This window comes from Microcebus murinus, unplaced genomic scaffold, assembly GCF_040939455.1.
Source record: "Microcebus murinus isolate Inina unplaced genomic scaffold, M.murinus_Inina_mat1.0 scaf055_hap2_Mmur4.0, whole genome shotgun sequence".
Taxonomy (NCBI): Eukaryota; Metazoa; Chordata; class Mammalia; order Primates; family Cheirogaleidae; genus Microcebus; species Microcebus murinus.
The window spans coordinates 1950-10685 of record NW_027439001.1 but is presented as its reverse complement, the minus strand read 5'-3'; the positions used below and the strand labels follow the sequence as shown (position 1 = coordinate 10685).

Sequence of the window (8736 nt, the reverse complement as noted above, 5' to 3'; positions counted from 1 at the left end):
ACCTCGAGAGTCTGAGAGGGGAGGGAGTTCCAGAAGAAGGCCAGGATGTCATTTTGAGGGAGTATGTGACCAGAACTCCTCCCGTTGCTTTTGGGGTTCTATGGGCTACACGTAGGAATCTTTGGTGGTGGCACCTGATGTTGGGGGATCCGGAGTCACACCCAGACCTGCTCCACAGGCCTCCTTTTACTTTTCTCTTCGGATTCATTTTTTTTTTTTTTTTTTTTTTGAGACAGAGTCTCGGTTTGTTGCCCAGGCTAGAGTGAGTGCCGTGGCGTCAGCCTAGCTCACAGCAACTTCAAACGCCTGGGCTCGAGTGATCCTTCTGCCTCAGCCTCCCGGGTAGCTGGGACTGCAGGCATGCGCCACCATGCCCCGCTAATTTTTTATATATATATCAGTTGGCCAATTAATTTCTTTCTATTTATAGTAGAGACGGGGTCTCGCTCTTGCTCAGGCTGGTTTTGAACTCCTGACCTTGAGCAATCCGCCCGCCTCGGCCTCCCAAGAGCTAGGATTACAGGCGTGAGCCACAGCGCCCGGCCGGATTCATTATTTTTAAAAAGTGTCTCTTATCTCTATTATTGCATTTTCTTTTCTCTCTCTTTTCAAGCAGATGATGGGAGTCCAAGTGTTAAGGTGACATGTGTTGCCCGTGCCCCCCTCCCCCCCCATGTTCTTATTCATTTACGTCTCATGTTGTTCCAGCATATTGTGGGGGCACCAATGTAAAGGTCGGGTGCGTTGCCCTCTCCCAGCCTCCCCCCTCGGGTCAGAGCTTCAAGTGCGCCCATCCCCCAGTCGGTGCGTACCCACCGCATTCCTAATGGATGTGTATGCCCATCCCCTCCCCCCACCCGCCCGACACCCACCCGAAGAAGGTGATTCCTCTGTGTCCACTTAGGTGTCCATCGGTTCGTACCCATTTGCTGGTGAGCGCGCTCACGTGGTGCTCGTGTGTCCATTCTTGGGATACCTGGCTTACTGGAACGGGTTCCAGCTCTGGCCAGGAGAACCACGAGAGGTGCCCCCTCACCGCTGCTCCTCATAGCCGAATAGCACTCCGTGGTGTCCACGGGCCACATTTTACTTACCCACTCGTGGGTCGATGGGCACTCGGGTGGCTTCCAGGTCTTTGCGATTGTGACTTGTGCCCTGACACTAACCCTAACCCTTACCCAGCCAGTCTCCTCCACGGCCCCTGCCTGACTGACTCCTTCCCGCCCGGCCTATCACCTGTCACCGTCCTCTGCCCCTGCCTGACACGCTCCTCCCCGCCCGGGCCGTCACCGTCCTCGGCCCCTGCCTGACGGGGCTCCTCCGTCGCCTGGGCCTTCCAAGGGCTTGGTGTGGACGCTGGTTCCAGGACGCCCTCCCAGGAACCCGGTAGCAGGGCGGCCGCAGCGTCTCGCGCAACCCAACCGTCCGCCGGCTGGCCGCCGTCGCTAAGTGGCCTGCGGGGGACGTGCTCCCGCTGTGCCGTGGGGGCCCAGCCTGGTGTCTTCTCTGAGGCCCCGCGGCTGCCGCTCCCCGCAAGGGGAGAGCCGGGGAGGTGGGGACCGCCTCCTCATGGGGACGTACACCCAGCTCTCCACGTCGGATTCCGGGGCTCTCTGTCCTGCCAGAAGGCCCAGCTGGCCTGCGGGTCCTTAGAGTGGCAAAAACATCCGAAAACTGAGATTGAGGGTCCGGTGGGTGTCTGCACTTTTGTGCTGGGCACCCCAGGGAGGCCCGGGGGCTGGCTGGACAACGCGGTCTGCTGGGCAGGGGGGGGGGTTTGGAGGAGCAACTGATGCCCTTTGCACTTTGGGTAGCAAGTGTCTGAGGTGTCTCTGGGCCCTGTGCCATGTGGGGGCGGGGGCGGGGGCGGGGTGGGAGGAGGAGGAGGAGGAGGAGGAGGAGGTGGGAAGGGCCGTGGCCTGCAGTCGTGTTCCCCGGGGTGGCACAGCATGTGGCTTCTTCCACAGGCTGCTTGGCCTGGGCTCCCTGCACCTGGGCCTTTGGAGGACTGGCCCTGTGCTTGCCAACACTTCCTGCAGGGACCCAGAGCTGGGAGGTTGCATCTCTCAGCCCTGGGTCGGGCAGAGCCCCAGCGGGCCATGCCCACAACCTCTCTCAGCAGGGGTCCCCCAGAAGGCTCCTTTGGGACCAGGATTCTCTTGCGGGTGACTCTTTAAGGTCTGGCCCCTGGATGGAGGGGCACCAGGAGTAGAGGAGCAGGAAGGGGAAGGGGGTGGCCATGCGAGGGGCCACTTTCAGGCCAAGTCCCAGCTTCAGTCTGATCCTCCTGGGAACGCCGGGGTGGACATCACACCTCCTGGTTGCCCCGCTCTGAGACAAGGAGCCGGGCTTCGCATTCCCACAGCAGCCAGTCGTGGGCTGAGGACACCTGGGGCGTTGGGAACTCCCTGGCTTCTCCTTGGATTAACATCTGGAGCTGCTTGTGAATTGTGCCGCCACACACACCCGAGTGCAGGTGTCTTCTGCACAGACTGCGGGCCTCGCTCTTCTGAATGCCGCTAGCTCGCGACCCACCCACGGGTGAACCTGGTCAGGGTACTTTCTCTCGGGGGCAGACTCTGATCCGGGCGGGCTACCGGTGTCTCTGTTTGCTCCTTTCTTTCTTCCACTTCGGGAAAGGCTTCCTTACTGGGTGTGGAAATCTCCTATGCCTTTCCTCGCCTATCCTGTCAGCTCTAAAATTCTCTTTCAGTTGCCACCCTCACAGATGGATTAGGAAACTCTTTGCGGTGCACTCATTAGTGAAATGACCTCAATGACGCTGGAATCCAATATCTAATCGCCGATTTTTAAGCGAGTCCACACGCCAGGGTGGTCGGGGTCCAATGCAGCCCCGGCCAGGCCCAGGCCCCTTGGACTGGGCCACAGGAGGACACAGAGGAGGGTCCCGGCCCCCACGGTAGCGGTGCGGGCAGTTCTCCAAGGGCTTGGGTGTTTTCCAGAGGGAGGAGATGGAGGGGACTGATTTCTTCAGCGCCCCACAAACCACGCCACCCCACCCCACCCATGGGACACATCCCGAGAGAGAGAGAGAGAGAGAGAGAGAGAGAGACGCCCCATACACTGGCTCCCCTCCCCCGTGCGCTGTGCCCCAGCCCTGGCCCGGGGGAATAGGCGGCCGCCAGGCCACAGGGTGGGGGGCGCAGCTGAAAGGGGTTGTGGGGGAGGGCCGCCCCTGGCTGGGGTCAAAGGGCGAGCGCCCCGCCCCTCCCGCCCGTGCGCAGTCAGCGGCCCCGGCGCGCTGGGGGTGGGGGGCGGGGAGGTGAAGGAGGCCAGGCGAGGAGAGGAGGGGGGCTTGAAGGTCTCCACCTTGGCGGGTCCAGCCGTGGAGGCGCATCTTGTGTGAGTGTGAGTGTGAGTGAGTGAGTGAGTGTGAGTGTGAGTGTGTGTGTATACAGAGACAGCCCCCAACCCCGGCCCGCCGCTCCCTGCCCGCCCCGCCTGTCACCCCCGTCCCTCGGAGCCCGCGGGACCCGGCCGGCGAACTCAACAGGCCCGACCCGGCGCGGGGCCTGGGGCGGGAGGAGGCGGCGGGGAAGCGCAGAGAGGCTCGGCTTCTTGAGCGGGGCAGGGGCGCCCTCCGCCGTCCACGGCCACACCACCCCGAACGCGCCCGATCCCGTCTGGTCTCGGAAGCTAAGCAGGGTCGGGCCTGGTTAGAACTTGGATGGGAGACCGCCCGGGAATACCGGGTGCCGTAGGCTTCTTCTTTTTTTTTTTTGCCTCTGGTTCTGTCGCGTTTCTGGGAGTGCGGGGGCGGCCCGGGGTGGGGGTGACCCCCACCCTCGGCGCCCGCCGCGGTGCCTGGCGCCCCAGCCCGCACCGTGGGGCCTCCTCTTGTCCCGAGCCGTGACACCGCCGCCACGCGGCAGCATGCCTGGCTTCTGGACAGTCAGGTCTCAGACCAAAGGTCTGCTCTGTGGGAGCCGACACGCTGGAGGAAACCTCGAGAGTCTGAGAGGGGAGGGAGTTCCAGAAGAAGGCCAGGATGTCATTTTGAGGGAGTATGTGACCAGAACTCCTCCCGTTGCTTTTGGGGTTCTATGGGCTACACGTAGGAATCTTTGGTGGTGGCACCTGATGTTCGGGGATCCGGAGTCACACCCAGACCTGCTCCACAGGCCTCCTTTTACTTTTCTCTTCGGATTCATTTTTTTTTTTTTTTTTTTTTTGAGACAGAGTCTCGGTTTGTTGCCCAGGCTAGAGTGAGTGCCGTGGCGTCAGCCTAGCTCACAGCAACTTCAAACGCCTGGGCTCGAGTGATCCTTCTGCCTCAGCCTCCCGGGTAGCTGGGACTGCAGGCATGCGCCACCATGCCCCGCTAATTTTTTATATATATATCAGTTGGCCAATTAATTTCTTTCTATTTATAGTAGAGACGGGGTCTCGCTCTTGCTCAGGCTGGTTTTGAACTCCTGACCTTGAGCAATCCGCCCGCCTCGGCCTCCCAAGAGCTAGGATTACAGGCGTGAGCCACAGCGCCCGGCCGGATTCATTATTTTTAAAAAGTGTCTCTTATCTCTATTATTGCATTTTCTTTTCTCTCTCTTTTCAAGCAGATGATGGGAGTCCAAGTGTTAAGGTGACATGTGTTGCCCGTGCCCCCCTCCCCCCCCATGTTCTTATTCATTTACGTCTCATGTTGTTCCAGCATATTGTGGGGGCACCAATGTAAAGGTCGGGTGCGTTGCCCTCTCCCAGCCTCCCCCCTCGGGTCAGAGCTTCAAGTGCGCCCATCCCCCAGTCGGTGCGTACCCACCGCATTCCTAATGGATGTGTATGCCCATCCCCTCCCCCCACCCGCCCGACACCCACCCGAAGAAGGTGATTCCTCTGTGTCCACTTAGGTGTCCATCGGTTCGTACCCATTTGCTGGTGAGCGCGCTCACGTGGTGCTCGTGTGTCCATTCTTGGGATACCTGGCTTACTGGAACGGGTTCCAGCTCTGGCCAGGAGAACCACGAGAGGTGCCCCCTCACCGCTGCTCCTCATAGCCGAATAGCACTCCGTGGTGTCCACGGGCCACATTTTACTTACCCACTCGTGGGTCGATGGGCACTCGGGTGGCTTCCAGGTCTTTGCGATTGTGACTTGTGCCCTGACACTAACCCTAACCCTTACCCAGCCAGTCTCCTCCACGGCCCCTGCCTGACTGACTCCTTCCCGCCCGGCCTATCACCTGTCACCGTCCTCTGCCCCTGCCTGACACGCTCCTCCCCGCCCGGGCCGTCACCGTCCTCGGCCCCTGCCTGACGGGGCTCCTCCGTCGCCTGGGCCTTCCAAGGGCTTGGTGTGGACGCTGGTTCCAGGACGCCCTCCCAGGAACCCGGTAGCAGGGCGGCCGCAGCGTCTCGCGCAACCCAACCGTCCGCCGGCTGGCCGCCGTCGCTAAGTGGCCTGCGGGGGACGTGCTCCCGCTGTGCCGTGGGGGCCCAGCCTGGTGTCTTCTCTGAGGCCCCGCGGCTGCCGCTCCCCGCAAGGGGAGAGCCGGGGAGGTGGGGACCGCCTCCTCATGGGGACGTACACCCAGCTCTCCACGTCGGATTCCGGGGCTCTCTGTCCTGCCAGAAGGCCCAGCTGGCCTGCGGGTCCTTAGAGTGGCAAAAACATCCGAAAACTGAGATTGAGGGTCCGGTGGGTGTCTGCACTTTTGTGCTGGGCACCCCAGGGAGGCCCGGGGGCTGGCTGGACAACGCGGTCTGCTGGGCAGGGGGGGGGGTTTGGAGGAGCAACTGATGCCCTTTGCACTTTGGGTAGCAAGTGTCTGAGGTGTCTCTGGGCCCTGTGCCATGTGGGGGCGGGGGCGGGGGCGGGGTGGGAGGAGGAGGAGGAGGAGGAGGAGGAGGTGGGAAGGGCCGTGGCCTGCAGTCGTGTTCCCCGGGGTGGCACAGCATGTGGCTTCTTCCACAGGCTGCTTGGCCTGGGCTCCCTGCACCTGGGCCTTTGGAGGACTGGCCCTGTGCTTGCCAACACTTCCTGCAGGGACCCAGAGCTGGGAGGTTGCATCTCTCAGCCCTGGGTCGGGCAGAGCCCCAGCGGGCCATGCCCACAACCTCTCTCAGCAGGGGTCCCCCAGAAGGCTCCTTTGGGACCAGGATTCTCTTGCGGGTGACTCTTTAAGGTCTGGCCCCTGGATGGAGGGGCACCAGGAGTAGAGGAGCAGGAAGGGGAAGGGGGTGGCCATGCGAGGGGCCACTTTCAGGCCAAGTCCCAGCTTCAGTCTGATCCTCCTGGGAACGCCGGGGTGGACATCACACCTCCTGGTTGCCCCGCTCTGAGACAAGGAGCCGGGCTTCGCATTCCCACAGCAGCCAGTCGTGGGCTGAGGACACCTGGGGCGTTGGGAACTCCCTGGCTTCTCCTTGGATTAACATCTGGAGCTGCTTGTGAATTGTGCCGCCACACACACCCGAGTGCAGGTGTCTTCTGCACAGACTGCGGGCCTCGCTCTTCTGAATGCCGCTAGCTCGCGACCCACCCACGGGTGAACCTGGTCAGGGTACTTTCTCTCGGGGGCAGACTCTGATCCGGGCGGGCTACCGGTGTCTCTGTTTGCTCCTTTCTTTCTTCCACTTCGGGAAAGGCTTCCTTACTGGGTGTGGAAATCTCCTATGCCTTTCCTCGCCTATCCTGTCAGCTCTAAAATTCTCTTTCAGTTGCCACCCTCACAGATGGATTAGGAAACTCTTTGCGGTGCACTCATTAGTGAAATGACCTCAATGACGCTGGAATCCAATATCTAATCGCCGATTTTTAAGCGAGTCCACACGCCAGGGTGGTCGGGGTCCAATGCAGCCCCGGCCAGGCCCAGGCCCCTTGGACTGGGCCACAGGAGGACACAGAGGAGGGTCCCGGCCCCCACGGTAGCGGTGCGGGCAGTTCTCCAAGGGCTTGGGTGTTTTCCAGAGGGAGGAGATGGAGGGGACTGATTTCTTCAGCGCCCCACAAACCACGCCACCCCACCCCACCCATGGGACACATCCCGAGAGAGAGAGAGAGAGAGAGAGAGAGACGCCCCATACACTGGCTCCCCTCCCCCGTGCGCTGTGCCCCAGCCCTGGCCCGGGGGAATAGGCGGCCGCCAGGCCACAGGGTGGGGGGCGCAGCTGAAAGGGGTTGTGGGGGAGGGCCGCCCCTGGCTGGGGTCAAAGGGCGAGCGCCCCGCCCCTCCCGCCCGTGCGCAGTCAGCGGCCCCGGCGCGCTGGGGGTGGGGGGCGGGGAGGTGAAGGAGGCCAGGCGAGGAGAGGAGGGGGGCTTGAAGGTCTCCACCTTGGCGGGTCCAGCCGTGGAGGCGCATCTTGTGTGAGTGTGAGTGTGAGTGAGTGAGTGAGTGTGAGTGTGAGTGTGTGTGTATACAGAGACAGCCCCCAACCCCGGCCCGCCGCTCCCTGCCCGCCCCGCCTGTCACCCCCGTCCCTCGGAGCCCGCGGGACCCGGCCGGCGAACTCAACAGGCCCGACCCGGCGCGGGGCCTGGGGCGGGAGGAGGCGGCGGGGAAGCGCAGAGAGGCTCGGCTTCTTGAGCGGGGCAGGGGCGCCCTCCGCCGTCCACGGCCACACCACCCCGAACGCGCCCGATCCCGTCTGGTCTCGGAAGCTAAGCAGGGTCGGGCCTGGTTAGAACTTGGATGGGAGACCGCCCGGGAATACCGGGTGCCGTAGGCTTCTTCTTTTTTTTTTTTGCCTCTGGTTCTGTCGCGTTTCTGGGAGTGCGGGGGCGGCCCGGGGTGGGGGTGACCCCCACCCTCGGCGCCCGCCGCGGTGCCTGGCGCCCCAGCCCGCACCGTGGGGCCTCCTCTTGTCCCGAGCCGTGACACCGCCGCCACGCGGCAGCATGCCTGGCTTCTGGACAGTCAGGTCTCAGACCAAAGGTCTGCTCTGTGGGAGCCGACACGCTGGAGGAAACCTCGAGAGTCTGAGAGGGGAGGGAGTTCCAGAAGAAGGCCAGGATGTCATTTTGAGGGAGTATGTGACCAGAACTCCTCCCGTTGCTTTTGGGGTTCTATGGGCTACACGTAGGAATCTTTGGTGGTGGCACCTGATGTTCGGGGATCCGGAGTCACACCCAGACCTGCTCCACAGGCCTCCTTTTACTTTTCTCTTCGGATTCATTTTTTTTTTTTTTTTTTTTTTGAGACAGAGTCTCGGTTTGTTGCCCAGGCTAGAGTGAGTGCCGTGGCGTCAGCCTAGCTCACAGCAACTTCAAACGCCTGGGCTCGAGTGATCCTTCTGCCTCAGCCTCCCGGGTAGCTGGGACTGCAGGCATGCGCCACCATGCCCCGCTAATTTTTTATATATATATCAGTTGGCCAATTAATTTCTTTCTATTTATAGTAGAGACGGGGTCTCGCTCTTGCTCAGGCTGGTTTTGAACTCCTGACCTTGAGCAATCCGCCCGCCTCGGCCTCCCAAGAGCTAGGATTACAGGCGTGAGCCACAGCGCCCGGCCGGATTCATTATTTTTAAAAAGTGTCTCTTATCTCTATTATTGCATTTTCTTTTCTCTCTCTTTTCAAGCAGATGATGGGAGTCCAAGTGTTAAGGTGACATGTGTTGCCCGTGCCCCCCTCCCCCCCCATGTTCTTATTCATTTACGTCTCATGTTGTTCCAGCATATTGTGGGGGCACCAATGTAAAGGTCGGGTGCGTTGCCCTCTCCCAGCCTCCCCCCTCGGGTCAGAGCTTCAAGTGCGCCCATCCCCCAGTCGGTGCGTAC

General features: G+C 61.6%; 2 pseudogenes; both read left to right on the top strand.

The window, feature by feature from the left end:
- The first annotated feature begins 3606 nt into the window (after positions 1 to 3606).
- Positions 3607 to 3725, top strand: LOC142869088 (uncharacterized; annotated as a pseudogene).
- Positions 3726 to 7566: 3841 nt separating this feature from the next.
- Positions 7567 to 7685, top strand: LOC142869077 (uncharacterized; annotated as a pseudogene).
- The last annotated feature ends 1051 nt before the right edge of the window (positions 7686 to 8736 follow it).